Below are 27,972 nucleotides of genomic sequence, written 5' to 3' on the forward strand. Positions count from 1 at the left end.
AATGAATTGTAGGGGGAGAGAAGAAACCTTTGTGTCTGTCTTAGCAGTAAACACACAAAGGCCCTGGGAATTATAGGACAGTCAGGTTAAATTTGATTCCTGGAAAGACGCTACAGCAAATAATCTGTTTGGAATCACAGAGGAGATACAAAAATGCTAAACAATGGTGAAAAAGGATTTGTCAAGAATAGATCACATAAAGAAATCTGATTTCCCTCTGTTACAAGGTAACAGGTCTCAAGGAAGTGTGATAGGTGATCTGCAACATTTCATGACTTATAAAATGTTAAAAGTGCTCCTAAAGAAAAGTAGGGGAACCTTAATTTTTGTGAAGATACTGAAAGAGCAATCTAGTCTTTAACCAATATTTCTGCAGCAGAAGTTAACTGACATCAAGTCAGTAGAATATTTGTTTTTAAAACAAATGCTGAAGCAAACAGTCACCAAAAAGTATGGTATATTTTACCCTTCTCTGTCTTGGAAGTAATTTAAGTGAGTAGTTATCAATGGTACACAGTCAAACACGAAGGATGAGATTCTGTCACATGGTATTCTCTAGAAAGAGATAATGCTTTCTCTAGATAGTGTGATAGAAAGAATGTTTATTAAATTGCATTTGATACCTACCCAGGAAAAGCTGCAAGTACTTTGCTGAGGACAGGACTGAGTTTCAGAATGATATTGATACTGGCTTGACTTCAGGCAGCAACCAAGCACCACACAGCTGCTTGGTCATTCCCCTGCTAGCAGCTTTGGGAACAGAATCTGAAGGGCAAAAGCCGGAAAACTCAGGAGCTGAGATAAAGACAGACTCATAGGAAAAGCAAAAGCCATGTGCACAAGCAAAGCAAAACAAAGAATTAGTTCATCATTTCCCTGTCACAGCGTGGGGGCTATATGCCCCTGGCCTGGTGACAACGACAACAGGGATGCGACAGATCCCCCTGGCAGACCCCACAGAATTCCAGCTGCCTGCAGGGATTCAGTGCAGATGAACAAAGAGGCAGCAGCATGGGTCTCGGGGCGAGAACAGGAGTAACTTTATCTGATGATAAACTCCCTGATTCCAAGGTCCCAAGACCCTGAACTAAACGCAGGCACTAGCTTATAAACAGGGGCGGTCTTGGGGGAGGATACAATTTTTAACCAATCGGGAGAACTGGGGGTTAGACACAAGGCGGGGAAATACAAAAGGGAGGGTCTTAAGGGAGGGGAAAGGCTTAAGTAAACCAATGGGGTTTTAAAGGATACAAAACTGACAGGGAAGGTTCTGGAGGCAAGGCTTGGAGAAGGATTGACATCTAAGGAGAGAAGGAGCACGGGTGGTTTTGGGGAAAAAGGGTAGGAATAAGAGGGATTGACAACTTGGCAGGGAGTGGCCAGGCAACAAACAGAAGGACTGATAGTTAACCGAGGTGGAGGGGAGAAAAACACAGAGGGATTTCAAAACCACAAATCAAGCAGTAAAATATACCAAATAAAGAAAATAAAACCACACCACAATACATCCCAGAGACAGGCAGGTGTTCAGCCATGTTCAGGAGAGCAGTGCTCCATCACACATAACATTTACTTAGGAAGATAAACACCATCATTCCAAATGTTGCCCCCCCTTCCTTCTTCTTCCCCCACTTTATATACTGAGTATGATATCATACGGTCTGGAATATCTCTCTTGTCAGTTTGGATCACCTATCCCATCTGTGTCTCCTCCCAGCCCCTAGCCAGAGATGCAGTATGGAAAGCAGAAAGGCCTTGACTCTGTGCAGGCCCTACTCAGGAATAACAAAAACATCTCTATATTGTCAACCCTGTGTTCTGCACAAATCCAAAACACAGCGCCATACTGGACACTGTGAAAAAAAACTAACTCTATCCCAGCCAAAACTAGCACATTGATAAAGGTTTTAATAAAAACAATATTTAAGTAAAAAAGTGCAAAATGGCTATGTAGGCAGCAAATCTCCAGAGAAAGATATGTCAAGTACTACAATGAGACACAAACTGAATAACGGGCAGGATGTTTAGACTCCTGGATTTACTGTAAAAAGTAGAAAAGAAGCAAAGAGCTCTTGTTGCACCATCCCAATGTAATGCAATATTGACATTTAAGACGCACAAAGTAGTAATTCTGCTTAGTGGTCATTAGGTGGAATTTAGAACATCAGGTCTAGTATAATTTTCAAGAACTAGATCAGAGAAATCTGTAAAAAATATTGGGTCGCTTGGAAAGATTTAATGAGAAAGATTAGAAGTGGAAAAAGTCAAATAGGGTAGATTGTTGAACTTTTTTTGTATAGGGTTTTTTATGATAAAACTAAACAAACACAACACAGAGATTCTTGGTCTTCCTTTGGGACAGCTGGAGGGACTTTGTGTCTCTCAGGGTCACTTAAGAAGTTCTAAAACTGCATTTTTCAAGGGTTTGCAAGAGTGCTGCACTGGAGTTCAAAGCCTCTCCATTTCTCTTGAAAGGTAAGCAACAACCTTCTGTGTCTGCAAACCCAATTGTCTGTGATTCATTACAGCTTTCAAGTAGTGCAAGATTCAGTTAAAGCTTCCTTGAATTGCAGTGATTTTTATACAGCATGTTGAGTCCAGTGTCTTCAAAATGATTAGAGCTCGGTTCTTCCTTTTTCAACTCCATGTAGAGTTTTTCCCTTCTTAATACAGACAGTGAAAGCACAGGAAAAACTGCAGGAACTAATTAAATTGCTTTCTGGGAGCAGTGAGGAATGGGAGTCACAAGCAGTGGAGCAGAAGAGCATGCGACGGCTGGGCAGAGCCCAGTCCCTCTGCAAGACAGGAGGGCAGACCCAGGGATTGAGGCCAAGATTGGCAAAGTGTGCAGGTCATCAGGCAAGTAAGTCCATGGCAATAAAGCAGGTCCAAGGCCAAGCTGGCAAATCAATCCACAAGTCAGGGTCAGGTCTAGTGTCTGCTGGATAGGTCCATGGCAGAGACAGAAGATGCAGGACTAAAGGCTGGGTAGAGCTCCCAGAGGAAGGACCATCAAGGCCTGTTAGTGACCCTCAGGTGCTGCTCAACTGAAACTATAATTTTGCCTCTAAAGGAACATCAGGCAAAATTATTCTTCTTTACTTTTTTTGTAAGTGACAAAATAGTTGAATATTATCTAAAACATCTATTTTGATTGTAAAATGCCAATGAGCTTGGGATATGAATGGTCTTATCTATAATGAAAATGCATTACAAGCCATTAGATCAAAAGTAACTGAATGTCTTCTCTTATTCTTGTGCAAAATGAAATAAGCAGAAACCAATCAATGGAATCCTTGGAGAAGCCTGTGTAGTAACTCAGGTGGTTTTACTCTTAACAGTGAGACAGAGCAGTTCTCTCATTTTTCCATCTCACGTCTCCCAAACTGCATCAGTTTGACAGACCTCTTTCTCTTTTTTTAATCTATAGCAGTTTGGATATCTATCTAAATTCCCTCCAGTGGTCCTCCACCTAAACATATGGGGGATTAGATGCTTGTTCTTGCATAGGGACTTCATACCCATGTAGTTTAGTCAACAGGAATCCTGACTGTAAATCTTTACCTGCTGTCTAAGTTCAGGGATTTTTGGGCTGATGACTTTTTTTCCTTAGCTAGATCACTGTCTCTTGTCCCTCTGCAATTTGTACTTTGATTTTATCTCCTGAATAATTAAAGCTCACCTAACTTGTCTGCAGGTTAGCTGCCCCTTGAAGTCATCAAGCTGTCTTTTTGGTTTACTTTGCCTTGTAATGAGGCAGTTGTCTCAATTGCTTAGTTTATGTGTCTCACTCCAGTATATCTCTGAAGGCCAAGATCACAGACTATCTCCTGCTTCTATTTCAGCTGTTTCCTTTAGGAATCCTTTCTGCTGAGGCTTTGGGTTATCACCACTTTCCTTTTACCTGGTGAAAAAACTTATATTCCTTATTAAAAATGTTATATCTTTCTTCTTTTCCAGGTCATAAAGAGAGATTAAGGGTAGGTAGATAGAATGGAGAACTTTATGCCACTGTGCTTTCAGTTCTTAGAACACATGGGCAATATCTATACATCTTGTACTGCTGTTGTGGCTTGAGACTGCCTTTCTTGGCATTACATGGATTCAAGGATTATGACTTTTCAAGTGACCTGTATTTTATGGCTGCCAATAGAAGAGCACACTGTTAGCATCCTTTGTGAGTTCTTCAGGTCTCCATAAATATCCTTTCCATTGCGTTAATATTTCAATTGTGTAAGTTGACTTGGTATAAGAATAATGTACACACTTCATCAGTTCTGTTACTTAACTAGGACAAATTCATACCTACTGTGCTTCTGTGTCCTAGATTTTATGGATTGCTGCCCTGTTTTCATCCTCTGGGAGAAGACTGTTTCAAAAGTTAATTCTGGGGCAAAGATTTATAAATGAGGTTACAAAATATTTCAAGACTTTCAGCTCCAAGTGTTTGCTGTGGTATATAACTGTAGGGTAATTTAGGTTGGAAGAGATCTTGGGAGGTCTCTTGTCCAACCTGCTGCTCAAAGCCAGTCTAGCTTTAGTGTTTCATAACCCTGAAGAGTTATAGCTGTTTGTTCTGGTTCTGGGCAGGAAGGGTTAGTTTTTGCGGTATCCAGGAGGGGACATCTCCAGGACCCAGAAGTTATTCTCCACCACCTCATCTCATTGCTAGGATTTGGGGGAAGGGAGTTTCTTCCAGGGAGAAGGGGTCCCTTCCAGCTCTGCATAGTGTGGTGGAGGGAGCAGTCAGGAATTGTTATGTTATGAATTGTTCACATCTTTCTTGTACCCTCTGTCATTAGTATTGCTGCCGTTACAGTTCCTTCTCTTATCTCTTTGCTGTTTCCAGTAAATTGTTCTTATCCCATGATCTTCACCTTTTGTGCCTCTTACTCTCCTCTCCATCCCACCACAGGGGAGGGGGAAGAGGGTGTGAGCATGAGGCTCATGGTTTCACTGGGAGCACTAAATTGGAGAATAACATTCCTAAACCATAGCACTGATGCACACACACAGTTTTCACAAAAGACCTGACTGTGTCCTGTTTCTGATTCACAGATGCGCTTTCAGCTGATTGAAACTTACGCATTGGTTGGTGTCTCAAGGGTTACTGCTGCCCGGCAGTACCTGTTTGGGATTGTATTTTGAATTAGGCAAACCAAGCAATATTCCTGTGGTTTGTGGGTTGCTGTCTTTCATGCTTTAGTGGGAAGAGTCATGGGAATAAAGCTATACTTAACTATCAGTAAGTCAAAAGTTTTGGATGCCACCAGTATTGAAGAAGACATAAAGGCTACAGAATATGACTAGGAAACAGAAAAATGTATATTCATGTACTGGTTTTCAGATAATGCTTTATTTGCTTATTAGGAATTCTGGTTTATCTTGCTTCAGTATTTTTCTGTTATTTCATGAATATTTTGTTTTATTTATATACCTTTTTATTCACAGTATGTTTCAAACTGGAAGCTGGCATTTGATTGCAATGGTACACTAAGAGGGCTTCCTTATTTTGTGATGTAGACTGGCTTAAATGACTTCTTTTTGCAATCATCTCATGTTGAAGTTCATTGAAACTGCACTTTAACTTAGCATTTGATAGCATATTCATGATATTTCTAGATGAAAAAAAAAATATATACATTTTCCTCCCACTGAATACCTTGTCTGGGATTGTTTTTAAAATAAGTTAAATTCTGCTCATCTCAAGTGAGTCTTTGTTTTTCCCTACTTTTTAATAGTCATCTCTTTATGTGATTTCTCTGCTTCTTCATGGAAATATTGAGAACTTGTAACGTAATTTTATAAATGTAGGTGGCATTTCAAAAAGGCAGAAGAAGTGTGCAGTATGATAATGAAATACATTAAGAATATCAAGATAAAATGTTCTCTCCTGTGACTCTGTCACAGTCTTCATTGAGTTCAATACCTTCAAAATATGTCAGTGACAAAAACTTAAGAAAAACAAACCTTGTAAATAGACAAAAAGGTATTTTTTTCCTGGGGGACATGGTGAACACTAAGGATTTCTTCAGATTATGTTGCATTTTGTACACTAATAATGCAACTTCTGTGAAAATCAGCAGGCCATCAGCGTCTATTTTACCTAACTTTAAAGAATTTGGGGTCTCTAAATTCCAAGCCTCATCCCAGAAAATGTAATACTGGAAAAAATAAAATTGTTCCCAAGAAAAGCAGCTAACAATAAGTCTTCTTAACATAGTATATGTCTGTTACTCTAGAGAAAGCAGGGTAGAAGTGTTATTAATCTAGAGTTTTATTTATTGCAGCCTTGCTTTGTCACTGTGCAGTCTGCAAACTTGCATGTGAGTTAGTGGTCAGTTCTGATAAGAATGAACTGGATAAGCAGAGGCAACGAGAGAGTTTTTGTGTGGCTAAAAAAATGAGATAGCTGTTGATCTTTCAAATTTCAGCTAGGAAACAAGCTTGAGACACCAGTTTTCGATGACTGTATGTATGTATCATGTAGACTTCAAGGTGTGATTATGCTTTTTAACTTCTTAGGTTTGGCTTCTAAGGATGAAAAAGAGGAGCAGAGCTTTCCACTCTCCATCACAATTGCCAAGAGGTTTCAGGGCAGCAAGAAAAACATTACTTTTTGTCCATGAATGAGCTTGGAAGCCTCAAATATACCAAATAACATAAATGTTTAATCTCGGAGCTCTGAATATTACACAGCAATTTCATCCTAGAAGGAGTGCTCTACCTTCAACTTTGATCAGAAAAAAAGGAAAGGCAGAATATTAGAGAGACACAGAAGGCAGTAAAAGGAAAATATGGGAAAAAGCATGAAGAAAAGATATTGAGAGCAGGAAAACTGAGACATTATAAATGTAATTGTTTAACTATAAAACTCTTAAAAGTATCTCTTCCTAATGTTTGCTTTTTTTCAAAGTGTCATGTGCCTGAGATCTTCTTTCATATTGCCTCATTCACAATTCCCGGCTGATTTCTGTAGCAAAATCTTAGGAACAATTTAATTCCAGTTTTCTTGGCCTTGCAGAGAAGAATGAATTCTTCTATTCTGCTGGCTTATAACTATGCTTTCCTATTCAAGTTGATACATTAAGATCTTCACAGAAAGGCAGTCTCTGAAAGTGACTTTTACTAATTAAAGGGAAGCTGAAGTACTAGATCTAGTATGATTCTTCTGGGTCCTGGTAAATATTTAGAAGCCGTGAGATTATGGCAAGGTCATAAGACTATGATATAGGAAATGGGGATAAATCAGAGGGACAGAACCTTAGCTCAGATTTGTCCCTCTTCATAGGAAATGGTCTGTGTACATTCAGCTACAGAACAGGAGGTTATTATAGGTGAGAATTGTAAATAGTAGTTAGAAAGGACTGTGTACAGGTAGCCTTTTAGTACCCTTGCAGATGAAGACTACACAGCCTCCCTGGGGAAACTTGTGCCAGTGGTTGGTGATCCTCGCTGTTGCAAAGTGTTTCCTGATGTCCAGATGGTAATTCCTACGTTTCAATTTACGCTCTTTGATTTTGTCACTGGGCATCACTGGAAGAAGCCTTTCTTCATCCTCTTCACCTTAATTTTCTGGTCTCTCTCCAGTGTGTCCATTTCTCTCGTACTGAGAAGCCAAGAACTGAACCTGCCACTCCATGTATGAGCTCAGCAGTGCTAAGCAGAAGAGAAAGATCACCTCCCCTGACATGCTGCGACATTCTTTCATACAGCCCAGAATATTATAAGCTTTATTTGCCACAAGGGCCCATAGTGCTTTCCCTTAGGCAATCCAGCATATATTGCTGCAGGTTGTTGTTCCTGCCCAGCCCTGGACTTTGCACTTCTCCTTGTTGAACATGAGGCTCATGTTAGCCCATGGCAGTACAACCCTGGTGTGTATCAGTCCCTCATCCCAGTTACTTGTCATCAGCAACCTTGTTGAGGGCACCCTCTGCCGCATCATCTGAATCATTAATGAAGATATTGAACAGGACTGAAGCCAGTACTGACCCCTGGGGTACACCCTACCTTCTGGGCTCTGCCTGGACCTCATGCCACAGGGTGCAGCCATTTGGGCCAGTTTTGAATTTGTCTCTCTGTCCACTTGTCCAGTCCATGCTCTGTTAACTCTATGAGAATCTTATGGGACAATGTTGGGAATCTTGCTGAAGTCTAGGTAGATGATGTGCTCCATCACCTTCTCAAGGACTGATGTGAGGTTGACTGGCCTGTAGTTCCCTCACATTTCCTTTCCTCTATCTTCAGGCACTTCTCCCACTCACCATGATTGTTTGATTATTGGTGCAATACGGTATCACCTACATTGGTGTGCTCAGTAACTGTTTGCCCACAAGATCTCATTTGGCTCACTATCCATCCCTAGGAAAAGCTCCTTATTGTCCAGCTGTTCTGCCTCATAAAGGGCAGCTCCACCTCCTCATTTTCCTCCCCTACTACCAAAGGAGCCTGTATCCCATTGCATCACTCAAGTTACACAATCCATCCCACCTTATCTGTGTGCCCCACAAAATGGTAGCCCCGCAGCAGCTCACTGATACCTAAGTCACCACATTTATTCTCCATGCTGCAAGCATTAATGTATGGGCAGTGCAGAGGGCAACCCCACATGCTGATTTCCCAAAACAATTGGAAGATTTCTCCATAATGGTGCCTTGTAGGCACATCCTTACTTACATTTTGGAGGCGGCCCTGCTTAAGCTGCTTAAGCTTTGTTTTGTTGATTTTGTGATCCCTTTTGGTCATGTCATGCCAGGCCCTTTACTTATCAACCCTCTCTGCTCTCCACTGTCTCTTAGTGCTTCTGGTAACTCTCTCTCCTCTGTCATTCTTAGTTTAAAGGGCCTCGTTACCAGGTCAGCCATTCTGCTGGCAAAGATAATTTTGTCTCACTCAATGAGAGTCTCTCCCAAGCAAATCTTGACCCACAAACAGGGTTCCATATTTGTAGAAGTCAAAACCCTCTCACCACAACCAGCTCCACAACCAGCTGTGGATATGTATTACTGGCTGCCTCCTCCCCACAACCTTTTCTCTCACCAGCAGGAGTAAGGACAACACCACGTGGGCCCCTATGCCCCTGGACACTTCCCATAGAGCTTGAAGTCACTTTTGGTACTCTCCAGGCAGCATTATTGGTGCCCATATGGAAGGACAGCAGGGAGTAATAGTGTTAGGAAAGCTTTGGCACCCTCTAAATACTATCCTGGATCCAGGTACCCAGAAAGCAGCAAACCTCCCTAGATCATAGATCAGGTCCACAGATGAGTTCCTCTATTGTCCACAGCAAGGGGCCACCCATTACTATTATTTCTTCCTGGTAGTCTTGCGTGATTTAAGATTAGGTCTGGGGGACCCAGATACTTTACTTGAAAGCACATTTTGGTCATCTTCAGTATTCACTATTCCACTGTGAGAGCAGTGAATCTGTCACATTTGTAGACCTTCATGTGAATCAGGAGTTTTCCTCTTGGTACCAGAGATCACTGACTTGGCATGGACAGCCTGAATCTCCACTGCATCTTAGGTTGCAGGGATATTGAATCTGTAATGTGTCCAAGAAGTCTGTCTGTCTGTCTCTCTCCCTTTCATCTTTCCTGCTGTTGTGCAACCTATGTGTTAATACCACACTTGTGTTTATGCTGATTCGAACACAGTCATGTGCCTCTTTCTCTCTTCCACCTCTCAGTTCTTCTTTTTTGTGCTCTGCTGCACAAGCTTCTGTGCTTGTCTGTCCCTAGGAGCTGTATTCTGGGCTTTACTCTTGCAGAGGCTTCTCCTGAGCACCAGCTGAAAGGATTCTTGACCCTCTGTAATTGGTGGCTGCAAGAGGCTCTCAGCACCTTGGCTCAAGGGCATCTGGTCATGTTTGTTAGAATTTGCTAGGGCATTTTGGGGCCACGCTGGCATGGCTCTCCTTATCTCATCCTTTCCTGGCAGTAGCAGGCACTTTGAAGTTCTTCAAAGGGTTCCTGAATTTTTTCATTATCCTGGACCTTGTGGCCAGAGGATCACAAAGCAAAGACCATCGACTGCTGCACAGACTGCCATGTCTGTTTGGGACACATGAAAAGCAAAGTCTGCATGGAGATAATAAAAAGAGAGGCAGAGGGCAGGAAAAACAAATCACAACTTAGTTTTATTGAAGGAAAATTATGTCAGAGATGGTAAGCTAATTGATTTCTTAGAACTATTAGAGTGGATTTTAATGCTTGGCTGGATTTTATTTTGGTTGATACAGTGCCCTGCAGGACCTGGGCAGAACAGGGAAGATGGGATGAGTGCAGGGAGTTCTAAGTCAGTTCAGAAGCACAGCCAGAAGGAAGGCTCCAGCAAACAGCAGTACTTTTAGAATAAAGAAGTTGATAGTGACTTTTTCTTTTAAAGGAATAGCCCTGGGATGGATTTTTTTCATTGTATTAATTTACTTCAGGGAGAACAACTTACAAACTTGTGAAAGTTGTAGATGACACAGGGAATAAAAAAATTCCCATTATGAAAAAGAAACAGATCATCACAAGGGTTGTTCTGTGTGATCTTGTTAAAAGGAATCAGAAAATGAAGTGTGTTAGGCTTTACGTGTGGTAAGGTTTCCAGCTACTCCAGGATTTTAATTAAATAGATTCCAGCTGATGCAGAACCATAAGACATTGAGGATGGTTTCAAATACTCTCTGTTAAACTTAAAATGATCTTTTGGATCATTATAGCTGTAGCGTTAAATATTTTATTGCAGATTTAAATTTTAGTTCTGTAAAATGTTTTACAGCCTACAGCATATGAAGTGACTTCCTATGTGTGGATATTTTAAATCCATGTATCAACTCTTTGGTTGTACCAGGCAGTCTCTTTCAGTGATAAATTCTTGTGGATTTTAGACACACCCCATTCTTAACAAGAACCTCCTTTCCTTGTTCTTTTTTAGATCCAATCAAACAGAATTGTTAGTTCCTTCTGCAAGTGAAAATTTTTCAGTTTCGTAATCAGTGTTACATCACCTTATGGAGAACTTACTTAAGAAATATATATTTTTTCTTTTTGTTAGAAAATACAGAATTAATCAAACTCTGATTATTGAAAGTTTTATTATAATAATCGTACTGTTATGATACTGAAGATACACTTGAAGCTGTTTTAATTTTTGCCAAATGCCTCTTTTTTAGTCTAGCTCAGACATCTACTTGTGCATTGTATTAGTATTACCTGGCTGAATGAATGCATGAGAACTTCCAGCATACACATTTCTAAACTTTGACTGTAGTCAATACTGTCAGAACAAACTTGAGATAAACCCTTTCTGTAAATGTCAAAAGCTAAATCACATACATGTTAAATAGGAGCAAAATTCACTAAAACTGTTGCAGTGACTGTCTTGGATTCTTCTCCAGAGCTCTTTGCAATTGCTGTGAAGGAGCTTTCAAGAGGTTCATAACCTAGGTCTGTAAGAAGTGTATCATCTTCAAAACCTGTGGAGTTTAGTTGTTCTTCCTCCTGACACAACTGATGGGGTAGTGGATAAATAATTTTTGGGTGCATTCCCAAAATCAGAGGCAGAGATGACAACACACAGACCAATGAACTAATAAGGGTAACCAAAAGTCAACACTGAGATTTCTGTATATTACAAATGCTGCCATTTTTCTAGGAAGTTAAAGGCTTCCTCTGGGGCTATAGGGATGTACTTCCACACATGCAGAATTTGCATCCCCAAAAAATTTCTGGATTCCAGAGTGCTACTGTCTGTACTTCAAAGGCTGAATGGAGGTCAGTGCTTTCTCTCAGAAAGCTGTTGCTGCAGGTGATATTTTTGCTTTAGTTTCTCATTCAAGAACATGCCAATGAAGTGGAAATTCTCTTTTCTGTTCCTTTCTCTGAATCCTCTGAAGTGAATTCAAACTCACATCAGCCCACTGCCTGGATGGGGACCTAATCATCAGAGTGGCAGACATCTGCTAATTTTTTTGGCAGTAACTCCAAGTACTTTTGGAGCATAACCCATTCCAGAAGGATACAGTGTAGGTGGAAAACGAGGAATATGTCCAGGTACTCTTAAACAGATACGTAGCAAGAAATGCTTATGTTTGCTCTGCAGTGCTCTGAGGGAGGAAGGTGGGTGGTGAATTCCTGTACTTCATTCTGCAAATTACACATCTACTAAAGGGAGGAGGAGTACAGAACAGAATTAGACAGTGTTGTACAGAACATGTCGCTTACAAAACTTCTTTTGAAGTTCAGCCTGTATATGGACATTGAGCTGGCACTGTTTGGAGGATAAGAAGTGAGCAGATGTTGGTCTTCCTTCTGCAGAGACTGTTCTAGTCATTCCTTAGATATGCACAGTTAGTAATGCAGCATGAGCAGGAGTGGCTTTGCTGTGCCTTTGTTTGCCATGCGGAGACATAATGGAGATCTGTTCTCACACGTTCTGGGATTTGTTCTCACATCCCCAGTCTATATAGGAGTGCTAAGAGAAATGCAAACTTCACCATGACAGACAAGACAATATATGCATTAGCAGGTCTTAACAGGCACACCAAATCTTCTTTAATAATGCTCTGTGATCAAGTGCAACTTTCCAGGCAGGACAAACAGGTGTCAAGGACTAGGGTAATCTGTTAAGCCATCTCAATTGCATACCCAGGCTGCAGTTACTTTTCCTAATAAGTAAATAAACAGTAGCATTTAGAAAAATGCATCAAAGTGTGCGTGTGGGAAACAAGAGGCTCTGGCTTTGCAGTTATCAGAAGTGGTGCTTTTGCATAGTGATTGCTGAAACCATGGCTTCCTACAGAACCATGGATCCATCCATAAAACAAATGTCCTTCCTATTCAATAGAGGGCCATACATCCCCATAGTTCCTCTTGCCTTCAAGCATGGACACAACAAAGTGCTTATTTGCAGTCACTAAGAAAGAGACAGGAATATTTTCCATAGATCTTACTTGGCTCACTTTCCTCCCTTGCTTTGTGCTGAACTCTTCTGAATCTTGTCATGTCTCCATCTTGAAAATTTTTTCCTTCTGCTTTTTGAGGTTGCGTGTAGCAGAGGTGTGCTCTATATCAGACTACTTCATCTGTCTGAAGTGATTTGGTAGATGAGATACTAATTTTGTACTGAATGAGTGCATAATCCAGCTGTATCATCTTTATAAATTAAAAAGTGTAGCCTTTCATTTTCTTAAAGTCGTTTTTGTGACTGCCCAGCTTCATCAAGAATTGTCCACTTGTCTTTTTAAGACTTCTTCTCTAAGACTGTAAAACTTCAATTTATGTCAGCACTAGAATCACTATCCCAGAGGTATAAGAGGGTGGAATCTGTTTCAAAATGCAACAAATTATATAAATTTTGGTTTTCACAATATAGTTTTCTATCCAGTCCTGATAATCATGTACGAATTCATAAGAGTACTCTTAGGATAGAATGGATCCAAATTGCTATGCTCATGCAGTGTGTTGCTTGTGAAGTTCCCAGCTCTGATATCTTTGTCTGTACTGAAAAGTTGTATTCCTCACAGTACCAGAGATTGCAGGGCTGTCAGCATCACATTGAAACAATATTCCATGGAGAAGAGGAGGAGGGAAATATAAGAATTACCTTTTGATTATGGTACACTGCGCTGTACCCTTTAGTTATTATTTTGTTCTCCAGTAATTTTCTTCATTTTAGTTTTAGCTTTATTTGTTTAATTTCAGGCTTTATGATGTTCTGATGCACTAGCAAACCAATTTGCCTACAGCCTAGTAAAAAATCTCATGTTTTGCCTCTGTCAAGTCTAATGATTGCAAAAGTGTTTGCTGTTGCACTGGTGGAACAGACAAGTGCTCTGTGTTACTTTTGTCACTCTTCTGCAATTGGTCCTGAGGTTTTCCCTCAGAACAGCTTTGCTTTATTTGTCCAGCTTGGTGAAATGAAAACCATGATGTGAAGTTTTCTGTGGTCGATATCATCGCCAACGGTTTCAGAGATGCTTTTGTTTGTATGAATACTGGACACTTTAGGATGAATGCGAAGGAAAAAAAGAAGTTCTCAACAAACTGGAAGCTAGCTGTTTTGAGTTTTCACTTCTGTTAAAGTTACTTATAATTTGTGCAGCTCTATAAATACAAAACTAATGAAATACCCCTACCTTGACTTCCTTGTTTAGCTTAAATTTTGTGTCCTTAAAATGCTTTGCATAACTTGTTTCGTTCTTTCCATATAAAATACTTTCTGAAATTTACCTCTGATTGAGACTTTCTTCCTCTGGCAAGATTCCTGTACTTTGTTGACCAACACCTTTAGGCAAATTTTTGAGTCAAAAAAAAGATAAAGATTAATTCTGAATGATCTTGATAAAACAGATTACTAGATTCAGAATTGGTCCTCTTAAATATTTACTGTGCTAACAGAGTGTGACCCATGTAAAGTTTCAATTTTTCAGGTGACTGAAGACATGCCTGCATAACTGATGCCTCTGGGCCAGAATGTTCCCTTTGCTTACAGGAATTGCTCTGTGTTTGGGATCCATTTCGTGTAGTGTTAACCACAGGAGAGGGAGATGATCATCTGTGGCTGAGTGAGATGATGGGTGATGGGGTCAAGAGCCCAGGGTGCAGGGTGATGGGAACAAGAGAGGCTACAGGAGTAATAAAGCAGGTGAAGGGACACCTGCCTCAAATGTCTATAGTTCCTTACTGAAAAATGCAGAAGAACACTGCTGTGTTGTGGCAGCTATTGATCAGAGTTTAGTGAAAGTAATCAGGCATCCTGAAATATGGAACATACTGAGGCTTGAATACAGGCTTAACATATTTGCATAAGAAAAAAGCAGTTAATTGAAAATAAATTGATTTTTATTTCTGTTGTGGAAACATCCCTTCTGCTGGATGAATATCAAGCAGATGTGGTAATTCTTGATGAAGTAAGTGATTCGCATTTACTAAAAAGCAACCTTAAGCAAGGCTCCCAGATCCTTTGAATCTGTGTTCAAAATTCTATGCCAATTTAAAATAAAACTGTAGACAAGAACTGAATGCACATTAGTTTTCAGTTATTAGAATGAAAGACTTCTTTCCTGTAAAACTTAACATAAGAATGAAAGACAGGGAGGGAAAAACAATGCACATCTTTTCAGCTGTACACAGTGTGTATGTTTGAATTTCAGTCAGAGATGCAATGAAAGAAAAGCAATCTCAGCTGTAGCTAGGCTTAGCTGCAAACTTTTATCTGTCAAAAGAAGAAAGCTAAATAGAATTACTTGATAAGCAAATGCTGAACTCTGTGGGACCTGAGATTCCAGGTCTTAAGAATATGTCTGCACCAAAACCAAAAAAGTTCTTACTTGTCTCCAAGACAAAGAGAACTTTGAAAAAAGATTTTGTTTATTAAGGCTAAGATTCTGCCAACATCCATCACATGCTTTTGATGCAGTGGTTTCTGACTAAAGAATTGTGCCCTCTATTTTGCAGGAATTCCAACTGACAAATTTCCTTTTGGCATTAAAATATTAGTATTTTTCCTTAAAAAGCCTGGTATGTTCCAGATCTTAATGCAGCATTATGTGGTATAATACTAAAATCTTCCCCTGAGGATCTGTTGCTATGACATCATATGGTGGGGAATATCCTTTTAGTCAGTTTGGATCAGATGTCCTGGCTGGGTCCCTTCCCAACATCTTACCTATTCCAAGTTTACTGATTTTGGGGGATAGGAGACAGAGAGAAATCCTTAACTCTTTGCAAGCAATAGCCAAAACCCTGGTGGGTTATCAGTGCTGTTTCAGCCACCACTGCAGAGCACAGCAATGCACAAAAAGCTGAGTTGATAACTTCTTTCCAGCCAGACCCAGTACATCGTGTTATTCCTTTTTGCTCAAGTTGCTGCCAGAGAATGAAAGTCATCAGTGTTTTTAAATTCAAAGTGTTTTTAATCAGTAGATCTTACACAGTTAAAAATAACTACTTTCTGCTGATATCAAAGAATTTTCCATTTTTATTGTCTACAGGGATTTATTATAATTTCAAAAATGCAGACATTTAGTACAAATAAAGTACAAATAAATGAGGGGTGGGAGTTAGACTGGATCCAGTGAAAAGTTAAAAATAGGAAAGTTTGGTTTTATCTTGTCAAAATGTAGATTTTTCTTGGTTTGCTAAGGGAAAATGCTACAGAATCTAATTAATAGATGTGTAATTCTGTTGTTTCACATGTATTCATGCTCAAGAATACCAGAAGGCTGAAAAATTCACTCCCGTCTTTGTCACTGTCTTAGTGGTTAGTGATACACATTAAAAAAATGTCTTATTTAATCTTTAACTTCCAGTCACTATATTTTATGTATTTTTGTCTGCTAGAGATTGAAGTTAGAAAATCTCCTTAAGTAGGTAATTTATCATGTACAGACTATCATCAAGATCCAGTTCTGTCTTAATCCATCTTAGAGCTCATTTAGTCTCTTGCTGTACAGTCTATTTCCAAACTGCAAATCAATCTTACGGTTTTCCTCTGAAGTTTGAACTGTATCTTGGAATTGCTTTTAGTGGAAAAACTGGATAGAATTGGTTATCTTCAGTTTTGGGGGAAGAGTGTAGTTATTGTAGTAATACTCTAGGCTCTTTAGCCATATGTCTTTTATTTGCTAGGCATATATCTTGAAGTGCACATCTTTTTGCAAGTGGCCAGAGTTTGCCTTCAATCCATGCTGCAGTCCAGATATAGGATGGCAAACTCTGAACTGTGCCCACCTAAAGAGAGAGTAGGGCTAAGGTCTCCAGACAGGGGTGTCTGCACACCAATTGTTGTATAAGATGGTCTGGTTGGGTGCAGGAACAAAATTATCACATTTCCATTTATATTTTTTTTTATCTTAAAAAATAAGGAAGAAATTAAGCTTTACTAATATTTAGTATACCAATTGATATTGGTGCATTTAAGCCAGTCCGTATGTCAGATAGTCACATAGGGTTCCTGAAGTGTCCTGAGGGGAGAGGGGCTACTTCCCAGCACTGGGGAGTTGAGTGGCTTCTTCACTCATTCATTCACTTTCAGCTTATTCCATGTATTACTGTTTACATGTGTCCAGTTAAGTGGATTTATGGATTATATTATGTAGTTTTCACTACACTACCAAATGGACCAGGGGCTTAAAAAGATTCCTGCAGAGCAACTGCAGATTGAAGATAATACTGATAATGCCAGTAGACGTGAACACGAAGAAAATGACAGAGCTGGCATTTCTCCTCCTGCTAGTATGAGCTCCTCATCAGTCACATAATGGATAACAAATATGATGAGCCAAGCAGATCTGAAAAAAAAGTGAAGTAAAAAAAAACCCCAAACAAGTTACCAAGACCATTATGCTGCTGTTGCTAATAGTAAACCTTGCTCTAAAGGTATATTATGCCTTGAGACATTTGCTACTGACAGTAAATGAAGCCATTGAGATTAGGAAGCCATTTAAAATTTAAGCATCCAGAACATGAAAACAAGCCTCAAGTGGTGTGTAAAGTCATGTGATAGTTTGTCCAATACTTTACATAGCTAAACATAATGATAAATGTTTAGAAGAAAATTCTGAATTTTCTTTCTTAGAAGGAAAATACAAAAACACCCATATTTTTTGAGGCAATACTTGTTTTTATTGCTCCAGTGAAAATAGCTGAAATGATGCATGGAAAACAATGAGGTGACAAAGTCCATTTGTCAGCAAATACTGTTGTAAGATGGATAGAATTGAAGAGTTGCTGAAGAGTGTAAGAAACAGATATTTAAAAAATCATGCAGTGTAGGATGTTGGGAGTATCTGAAAGTACAGATATTTCTGATGTGTCTCAGGTATTTGTTGGGTCCTATTTCAATAGTGGAATAGATAAAGAAATACTTCTTTGTGAGCCATTGAAGGAAATATGTACTGCAGAAGGTATATTCTCAGCAGTAATAATAAGTCATGTTTTATGGAAAAACAATGTAAGTGTAACCACTAATGGAGCAGCTGGTACCAAAAAAGTGTATTCCAGAGGGTTGCAGATCTGGGATCATGTGTGAAATACCTTTGCTGTGTCAGTCATTGGCAAGCTCTTGCAGGAAGGAAGCAGGAGCTGAGCTGAAGTCCTGCAGTGCTACTAATGTGGTTAATCTTATATTTAAAAAAAACTTATAAAGCTGAAACTTAATCTATTAGAATCTATTAAATAGCAGTTTGGAGAAATGATTGAAAACTAAAGGATGCACCACATTATTCCTCCATTTCTCCTCTCCTTTAGGATCATACTTAAGAGTATCACGTCATCTGGTAACAATAGGGAATCAGGGCAGGGAGAGAAAGAGGGAGGATTCCTGTCCTCCTTTCTCTAATATATGTTTTTAGACCCACATATCAGTAGTAGCTGATACTTCCCTTACTTTGATATGTTCATGTTATGTGGAGGAAAATATGTTTCCATGTCAATGGATTGGTATTTAAACATTTATTCACACAAATCAGTAATGAATGGTCAGTTTTCTAAATACTCTAATAACACCTGCACTCCTAGATAATATACACCAATTTTTCCTGGCATTGAAACAAATAAATAGGTAGAAATTTAAAGAATTATTTAGATTGCAGTATACACAAATATAAATTCAAATATGTCTGCAGAGCTTTAGCAGAAATGTTATGTAAAGAAAGAGGACAAAATTTAAACAAAATCAATGTCTTTCTCCTAACTCCCAGTCTAGTACAGCTTCTTCTTGCCAGAACAGAGTTTGCTTGTGTGGACTATGGGACTATTCCATGTGCTTCTAAGTCTCTTTCTTGTTTAAATGAGGGAGATTAATTTTACAGGCAATTGATGTTACAATTTGGTTTTGGGTTTTTTAATGCTAAATGGGCATTATCCTTCAAACCAGTTCAAAACACATAACAAATGGCATGGAGCATATTTAAAACTCATTAATAGATAGAAGTTATTTTGAGGGAGATATTCAATTCCATTGGTCAAATGTGTAACCCATAACGATAGTACATGTATATTCTCCTTCCTAACAGGGACATAACAAAGCATTTTATGTCCTTATGAAGGTATCAAACATGTTTTCACACCAGATTGTTGCTAGGTTTTGTGGGGATATAGAAGTCTGATTCCAGCTGTTCTTTGAATTCCAGACACAATCCATAAGGCTAAAAAGAAAAGGTTAGCACTAGTAAAAAGAGTTTAGGACATATGGTCAAGGAGAGGACCACCAGTCCATACAAACAGACATAATTCTTACCACTTGAAGCTGCCAACAAATGGCCCAAAGACACAGATTGAAACTGGTTCCTTAATTTTCAGCATAGCACACTTTAAGTAATTCTCACCTGGAATTCTTACCTAGAAGATTTTTCGTTCTGGTTTCCATACTGAAATAAGGACTTCCTCCCAGACAGAACTGATAGAATGCTTACATTTTTGTATGATTTTCCAGTCATGGGTACAATTGGCTTTACTTTCTTAAACCAAACAGCTTCTATGAATGTGATTCTGGAGGATTCTACAGGAAAAGAGAAACCAATTAAATTAAAAGATGCCACCATGTTTGTTTTTTTTTTTAACTGCATTGCTGCAAGAATGAGTGCAAATCCCAAAAGGCTACTTAAGGCCAAGATGCAGCACCAGACCTATTCAGAATCCCATTGGGAATAATATAAAATAATGCAGAGAATTTATTTAGAAAGGACTTTATATGAGACATACAAGAAATTATTTTCATTTAAGAAGTTTCAGGAAAAGTGATAAGGAAAAAAATCTCAGAACAAAGAAGTCTGTCAAAGAAAAGAAAGAGCAATTAACAAAGGCATTGAAGGGTTCAAAAAGATATGTACAAGAGCCAGAGAAAAATCTCTTTTCTAGAAGGACTTTTCACAGGTAACTGCAGCACAGCTTCAGCCAACAATTGAAATCTCAGTGGAGGAAGTATGTGAATCAAACTGAGACGCTCAAGTACAGTAAATTATCACCACCATATGGTGTCCTTCTGAGGATTCTGGAGTAAATAAAGTGTGAAATAACAGTCATACACCATTGCAGGAAATGATGTGCAAGTTTTTTCTTCAATATTAAAAAAAAATATTAATATAGTTACTGTATTTTTTTGATCTTGGAGAACCAAGGGAAAATCCCCAAATTCTAAAATTATGTTTAATCATCTAGTAGTCCTAGAAAATAGGATGAAAACACTCTAATAGAAACAGAAGTGTTTATTGCTTTCCCTGAATTTAACTTGGTTTAAAATTGAATTTAATTCACGTAACACATATGAATTGGTAACTGGAATGGGTTAACTGAGCTATTAACTACCTTGCTTATCTAAATTTGAGCTTTCCAAAGAGGAATGTGATTATGGATTCATTTTGAGCTTGTTTGGTTTTTTTAACAGATGTGGTTGCTCTCCAAAGCCTTTAGCAGAGGACAATCATGTCTCTCATGATGAATTTGGGAAAATCACTGATGTAGTAGATGATAGTGCCATTATCAGTTTTTAGGGGAAAGAGGTGAGAGGCAGAGAGATTAGAAGGAGAAATAGTAGTTTAGTCTGTAACTTTCTTCTCCCCAGGTGATTTGAGGTACTGTAGCTCCCCTTTTGCCAGAGTGTGTCATTTAAACATCCATCATGTTTTAGCAACATTCTGTCACACTCCTTGAAGAAGCCTTGAACTTCAGCTTGCTGCTGCATATAAGAGACAGGGTCAATTTTGTGTGCTTCCTAGAAATCACAGTTGGCTATTGTGTCAAGTACATGGCACCTTTTCAAAATACACTTAAGTAGTTGAAATTGTATGCCTTGTCTTTTCTTGGTTTTGAATTTTCAACCTTTACTTTTAGGTTTATCCTTTGTTCCTGAGCTTGTGGGTAATCTAAATGCAAGTGCAACTAAATTTTTGAAATTTTAGATACCAATAATTTTGAATGTGAGCCACTTTATATGCATTTCTGACATTTTCCAGGATCACCTGACTTTTTTTTTTTTTTGTTTGTTTGGTTTTTTTTGGTTGGTTGGTTTTTTTGGTGGTGGTGGTTTTTTGGTTTCAGGGGTTTTTTTGTTGTTTGGAAACAGAACAGTAAAATCAGGAAATTTCTTCAGGAAATATTTACTGACTCAAGCAGGGTTTCCTAAAACAATGAAAACCACAGTCACCATACAGCTGCTGCAAGACTGCTGCTTCCTCCTACAGGTGTAGTGTGTAACCACTTTGTAAGAAGTTTATAGTTTTGGAAAATAATAAATTTTCCAAAAAGAAAAATAATCGTTGGCTTTGGCCATTTGAACTTTCTTGCAGCATCCAATGACAATAACATTGAACTTACCAAGTATTCTTATTAGAATGTTTAATTCACTCTACAAAGTCATGTAAGATATGTAGATCTGAATGTAGTGACAGCTAAGTTAACAGATTTGGAAATCACTTGGGATTTACAGATGGAATTTACAGAAGTCCTTTCTATAAATAAAAGCATGATTGGTATTTGGGGATGATCTTTTCCCCATAAGTTATGTAGTCTTTCAGCTAGCCTGTGTATGTCTGTTTTTTTTGAAATATAAAGAACTTCAAGGAGATCCAAAGGGAAGATGTTCACATTGTGATGACTGCCACAACTAAGATTGTGAATTTCAGCCTTCTTGTGGCTTGTGGGCTTGAAAGCAGGGAGAAGTATATTTTCCTGTAATGCTGACAGTGTCTGAGTCATTCAAGGTTTCATAACACCACAGTATCTTCAGTACAGGTGTGTGAGTGCAGACTCTTGATGCCAACTATTATAGCCAGATTCACAACCCTTCTTTGGATCTGCGTTGCTGATGATTTTCTGCATACCACAGACAGGAAATGAAAAAAAAAAAATTAAAATTTTGCTTCACAAATATTTGTGAAACTATTTTGCTATTCTGAATTATTAATAAATATAAATTATGAATAAAGCTTATATGGTGTCTTCACAGCAAGGCAATGCTGAATCATTTTGATAAAACCATCAGATCAGCAGAACTTGCATGTGTAGAAGGTGGCCATTTGTGTTTGTAAACCCATTGTTTCCTCAGATAATAATCCCAGTGATCACAGGAATGATATTTGTGACCATCTGAGGCAGGAAAAAATTAATAAGTGAGCAATTGTTTCCACTTCAAAGACTCTAAAAAGTTAATTTTGAAAAAAAAAAACCAGGGGTATGAAATTTCAATACATAAAACTAAGAAATGCATTAGTATTTTAGTGTCATATGTCTTCGGCTTATCTTCTTCTGACTTTGGTTTCCAAATGGATTAAAGTTACCATCCTTAGTACAATGTGTTACAAAATTTCAGTCTTAAGAAAACAGAAAAGAATGGCTCAATTTTAATATACATATGCAAGTGAAAAAAAGTTCTTTGAATGTAGATGATACACAGGGGAGAGAAAGAGGAATATTCATTTTTAAAATCTCCTTATTGCTTGTCTCTGCCCAGTAATATCACTCCAGTTAGCATCCAATTTAATTCTCTAATGTAGCAGAACCTCTCTGAGTCAGAAGAGACAGAAGGTAACTTCTCATGTGATTTTTTCAGAAAGAAGAAAAATGGGGCTGGAACATGGCTCATATGGTAAAATTTTATTGTATATTTATAATAGCATTATCATTGTAATGTGGTGGCCTTGGATCCTTGAAATGGTGTCTCTTTTCTGCTTTTCATCTGAAAGAAGAAATAGAGACTCATGATGTTTAAGCTGCTGGGTTTTTTTTACAAAGTTGATCTAAACAAAGATGTTTGGAGCGGTGGAAAATAAGTTAATGAAAAGCTTCATTAAAGTGTTCTCAAACTTTAAGCAAACCTATCCCTGTACTCCTAAAAAGCCTAAAGCCCTAATACCCTAGTGTGTTGCCAGGGGGGCAAGTATTCCCATGGTTCCGACATAGAACACAATTAAATCTGAGCTTGATGTTGCTGACCTTTCCACATTTAGTAAGTCTGAGGAATATGGATTGCTATCTTGGAGGACTTTTGAAATAATGTGATAATTCCTTGTGATATCTATCCTCACAGGTTCTGTAATCTCTCTTTCATCAAAATGTCATCCAATTTTTACGTTACGTGAATGTTTCTTCCTTTTTTAGTTTTCCACCGAGGCTTGTATTCATAGTTTTCAGTCGATAACAAGACTTACTCCTGGATGCAGAGGTTTTATAAATGTTGGCATAGGCCCTTCAGTGTGATACAACTAAATCATTAGTGAGGAGGTGTAGCTTTGGAAGAGTGACTGAGTGCATGGCAAAACTTCCAACTTGGTCCAGGTTTTCTGAAAGAAAAAAATCCCAATACTTAAGGACTTTAAAGTTTTTTGCAAACCCATGGTTTGAACAAACCTCCTCTGCCAGCCATGAAGTGGAATAAGACCCTGTGTGTTCTCCCTCAGCCACTGGGTGGACAGATTGAGGAGTGATGCAGGAAGGCAGCTCACCCCTCTGACCTTGTCCTGAGAACTTTTTATTAAAGTAAGGGATCTTTGGGGCTTCTAACTTTCAGTGGATGGCAGTGCTACTGGAACACGATTTTGAGACGGGGTTAGATTTTGAGACCTGGAATTCAGCTGTCTGTATCTGAGAGTCATCTAGCTCCATTTATAGTTAATGGAGAAAGCAGAGAGGTTCTTCCAGGGTGCAATTCATCTCACCTGTTTTAGACATCTATTTATTGATGAGATGACTCATTCCGTAGAAATGCTCATTTATCTTAACTTTAGCAATATGCATGTAACACCCTTCCTAGTTAGTGCTGGAATAAAAAAAATATTTTATCCGTCATGGATTAAGAGACTTCAAATGTATAAATGGTAGGTTGCTTTCATTCTGCCTAATCAAGGAGGATTTTACATAAGGTGCTTCCTTATGTAATTGTAAATCAAAGCTCTTTTAATACTGATAACATTTTCTTAAGCAATATTTAATTATCATTCACGTTTGTTTGAATTATCCCTCTCAATGAATTCTGTTCAGAATTTTTTTAGTAAACGGGCTCTTCCTGAGTGTAATAAATCTGTTTGAAATGTGTATGTATGCAAGAATTATTTACTATACATTGTCCACCTCTAATAATATAGGCACATCTTGAGTCCCTAATTTTTGGTTCAGTGGTCAGTCTCTGCTACATGTGGATTATTATAGAAGTGAGTTTGAGGGGGGTGGCACAGTGTGTCCTTCAAAAGAAATTAATTATCTTTTACTAAGCTTTGATTTATTTAGTTCTGTGGTACCGTGAGACTTTCCATCTTGTTCTATTCTTATTTCCTAGGCTAGATTAAATTCACCAATGTAAAGCAGCCTTACTATGTATTCTAGCGGGTTTAAATTTATTTTAATTTGAAAAAAAATTATTTAAGTATATTTTTTCTCTAAACTCATATTTAAACCCTGTGAAATTTAATTTCCCAGAAAAAGATGCAGGTGTACTCTATATTCTTCATTTGATGTTCTGATTGCACTTCAAACATAATAATATAGAGTGCCTTTACTTGTCTGCCTCCACATTCCCTCCAAGAAAAAATATTGAGTATTTCAACACTCCCAGTTACTTGAATGCTTGCACCAGCTTCAGTAGTCCTATTGCATTCCCTTGCTGTAATAAACAAGCATTTCTAAATTCTCACTTAATTACTTGCACTTCTGGCATTGGTTTATGAATTATTAAATAATCTATTCTCAATATGGTCCCTATTTACTTTCATAATACCTGACATGAAAATTACTGTTGTATAATATTACAGCCTCCAGACCCTTTAATTTTGTTCTGCTTTCTCTACGAGTCACATCTGATAAACTTTTGGAAGGATGGTCGTCCTATTTCCCTGGAAGCCATCAGAAATCACATTATCTTGTTTTGTAGATGGTATCTCACAGTAAAGGAACCAGAAGTTTATTTTTGGTGTATTTTCTTTTTCAGTTTTGTTCATTGGTTCTCTTTAACTGCTCATGTAAACAGATGTGATTTCTTATAGACTACATCATTACTTTCCTTGCCTACTATTTTAGAGATCCTTTCTGGCTTGGCAATGCATTATGCATTTTTTTCCTGTAAGGAATGTACCATTCCTTTTCTTTCTCTGCTGTACTACTGAGTTATGTTTCAACTTGTCTTAGTGTCCGGCCTCAGTGAAGAGAGTTTATTTTTTCAGACTGCTCAAAGTCCTGCTGAACATTATGTCCATGTTCTTAACATGCCTGTAGATTAAGTGGAACTTAACCTTTTCATACTTCGTCATAGTGCAGATCCTTAGAGTTTTTTCCTAGCTAAATTTTTATTTCACTGTAATCTGCTGTTTTTTTTGAGTACCTCATAGCAACTGATCCACATCTTGAGAAGATGAATTGATTTTTTTTTATCCATCGGAGAGAAATCACCTTCTAACTTAGACTGTGTGTAGGTCACCCTAAAGCCCCCTAATTAACTTCCCCCCTACCACAAGAACCCTACATGCCTATCAATTCTTCTTAAACACAACTAGTAGTTTTAATATCAGAGCTCCTGTTTATGTTTAACTTCTGTGATCAAAAAACACAAGACAGGTAAAGTAAGGAAATTTCTTTCTTCCTTTAGAGAATTTGGGAGGAAATTAGAGCATTTTGTAGATGACTCCATAGAGGTTTATTTTTAAATGGGCATGAGCTGTTTGATAGTCACACATATGTAGGTTTTATGTGAAACCATATTTAACTGTACTGCCATTTGAGGCAGAAAGGAGGATAGTTACCATTTTTAACTGCAATATATAATCATAGTACAAATACAACAAAATATCACTAGCAGTGTTATTATTGCTCCAGTCTGAAACACATGGTTGCTTCTTTTAGGCAAGACTAATATTGATTGCATTAGTTTTCAGGTTAGACCCAGCTACTAACATCCTACTTCAATGAAAAAAGTAAGATCTTTTGTGAAAACCTGTACCGTGGCAGTCTACCCAAATAAAAATCCAGTATTCTGGGGTTCCTTCTTCCCTTCCTGTTGCAATGAAAACCATAAACATGGTACTTTTATAAAATACCTGATTTCTTTTGAACAGAAAAGGAAATCCAGTGCAGTTCTGATTTCATTTCTCCTTTACACGATAAAACATATTTACTTTTTTAGTTTTCCTCTAAATGAAACTCTTTCCTGTTAGCTAAAATAACATTTTACTGTTTCCTCTTGGTGTATTTTTGCTTCATCTTTTATTTTTGCATTGTCTCTCTGCTTCAAATGAGGTTTTACAACCTGTTTCATTTTTGTAGTCCCAAATGATGTGTATATCAATGAAAGTGTATCTCTGCAGTTTGTATTTCTTGGATGTAAGTTTTCGCTTAATGCTTCTAAACCTCTAAATGTGAGTAATGTGTTCCATTGGAATGCAAATAGGGATAATTATGTTTGCTTGTAAAACATTGTATAGTGAGACCTCTATCTATACTAATCCCAAAAATTGTAATCTGTCCTATGCAATTACACACAATTTATATTTTGTCCACGTAATGAGGAAACTTTTTCTTATCATTCAAGCATTTGTTTTGTACACATATATTTATATGTCTGTACTGAAACTCCTACGGTATAACATTTTGTAGTGAACTGCATATTCTGGACAACAGGAAATCTTACTAAAATATCTGACTGTGTAATCCATCTGGTCTGACCAGTTCTCATTTGTTAGGCATCTCTTATGATCAACATCTGGTGGGATTAGACTGCCCTGAACGACAAGGATTTAGCTTGCTGTACTTACATGCAGCTTTAGTGAACCAAAAGGTCATTGGAAATATCTGTTAAAAGCAAAGTCGTATGATTAATCTAAACATCATTAAATTAATTTTGTAACTGGCAGAGTTAGGATTAACTGAGTGAACTGTGCCTTTAAATGTATAATTTGAAATAGTTTGAAATGTTGGTCAGTGGAGACCCCTAAATCCGAACTAGCATAACTAGATTGACAGTTCATCAGGAGTATCACCTTTCTTTACTGTTTTCCTCAGAAAAAAACCTAATGAAATTTGCTTGCAAAAAAAATGAAATACTGTGGTCAAATGGATGCTAACTCTTTACTACAGGTCACAAGATGCTTGCACCCCTAATATCTCTGAAGTGAGCAATCTCATCTCGCCTGAAATAAAATCAGTATGTGTGCAACTTCTGTATCTTTGTGAGGGACGTCATTTATGTATTGTACACAGAGAATCATCACACAGAGTTCATGTAAGAAGTAAAAAGCAACCAAAATTCTGTGTCAGGGCTCTGAGAGCTCCAAAAGCTCTTTCTGCCCCTGAGTAGTCCCCTAGGGCTGCACCCCCACCATCCTTTTCCCATCCCTGATCCCATTTCAGCTCAACTCAGTGCCATCAGTCCATGCCCTGTGATGCTGTGGGGTGCTGGTTTCTCATTCTGTCCATCACAGCTGTGGCTGGCAGGGACCCTGTAAGCTTGTCCTCAGTCCTGTCATTTTGGTATGGACCTGCCCAGCAACCATGGGTTCTGTCTGATCCTATTTTTTTTTTTTTTTTTTTTGCCAAACCTGCTCCAGACTTGAGGATCAACTTCTCAGCTTTGCACTGGGCCTGCCTTATTACCATGAACTTGCATGGAGCTGTCATCTCATGGCTGAAACTGGCTGTTCTCTCCAAGACTGTCCTGCTGGCCTTGCTGGGTTGCTGGCTGGTGAGGTCCCTGGTCCAGGGGCTGTGCGCTCGTGCCCCATTTCCTTAGGGTGCCAGACCATGATGCTCCCCAACATTTGCTTCCTTCTCTTTAAGCTACATCCATTCTTTCTGGTACAGACCACTAGTATGTTGAAATTTTATTTCCTCTAGACTCACCATTTTTAACAGCCCACTTATATTTTCTATCTACTCTCTCAGTTTGGTAGAGATTAAAGAAATTAAAATTTCTGCCTTTGCAGTGCAAGTTCATTATTCCTCAAAATCCCTGTATTTCTTCTTTCACAGGTGCAGGGTGAGGGACTTTGTTGTTCACCTC

The 27,972-nt window shown here is 38.3% G+C and overlaps 1 protein-coding gene and 1 long non-coding RNA gene across 4 annotated transcripts in view; both read left to right on the forward strand.

The window, feature by feature from the left end:
• Nucleotides 1-27,972, forward strand: part of GABBR2 (gamma-aminobutyric acid type B receptor subunit 2) — a 457,331-nt gene that overhangs the window by 183,856 nt on the left and 245,503 nt on the right. The gene's annotated exons all lie outside the window — the stretch shown is intronic.
• On the forward strand, nt 1,244-27,961 carry LOC135306655 (uncharacterized). Its single transcript, XR_010367469.1, has 3 exons — nt 1,244-1,341; nt 2,363-2,475; nt 27,942-27,961. It is a non-coding gene; the product is annotated as an uncharacterized LOC135306655 (long non-coding RNA).

The sequence above is a fragment of the Passer domesticus genome, chromosome 1, assembly GCF_036417665.1.
Source record: "Passer domesticus isolate bPasDom1 chromosome 1, bPasDom1.hap1, whole genome shotgun sequence".
NCBI classification, from domain to species: Eukaryota; Metazoa; Chordata; class Aves; order Passeriformes; family Passeridae; genus Passer; species Passer domesticus.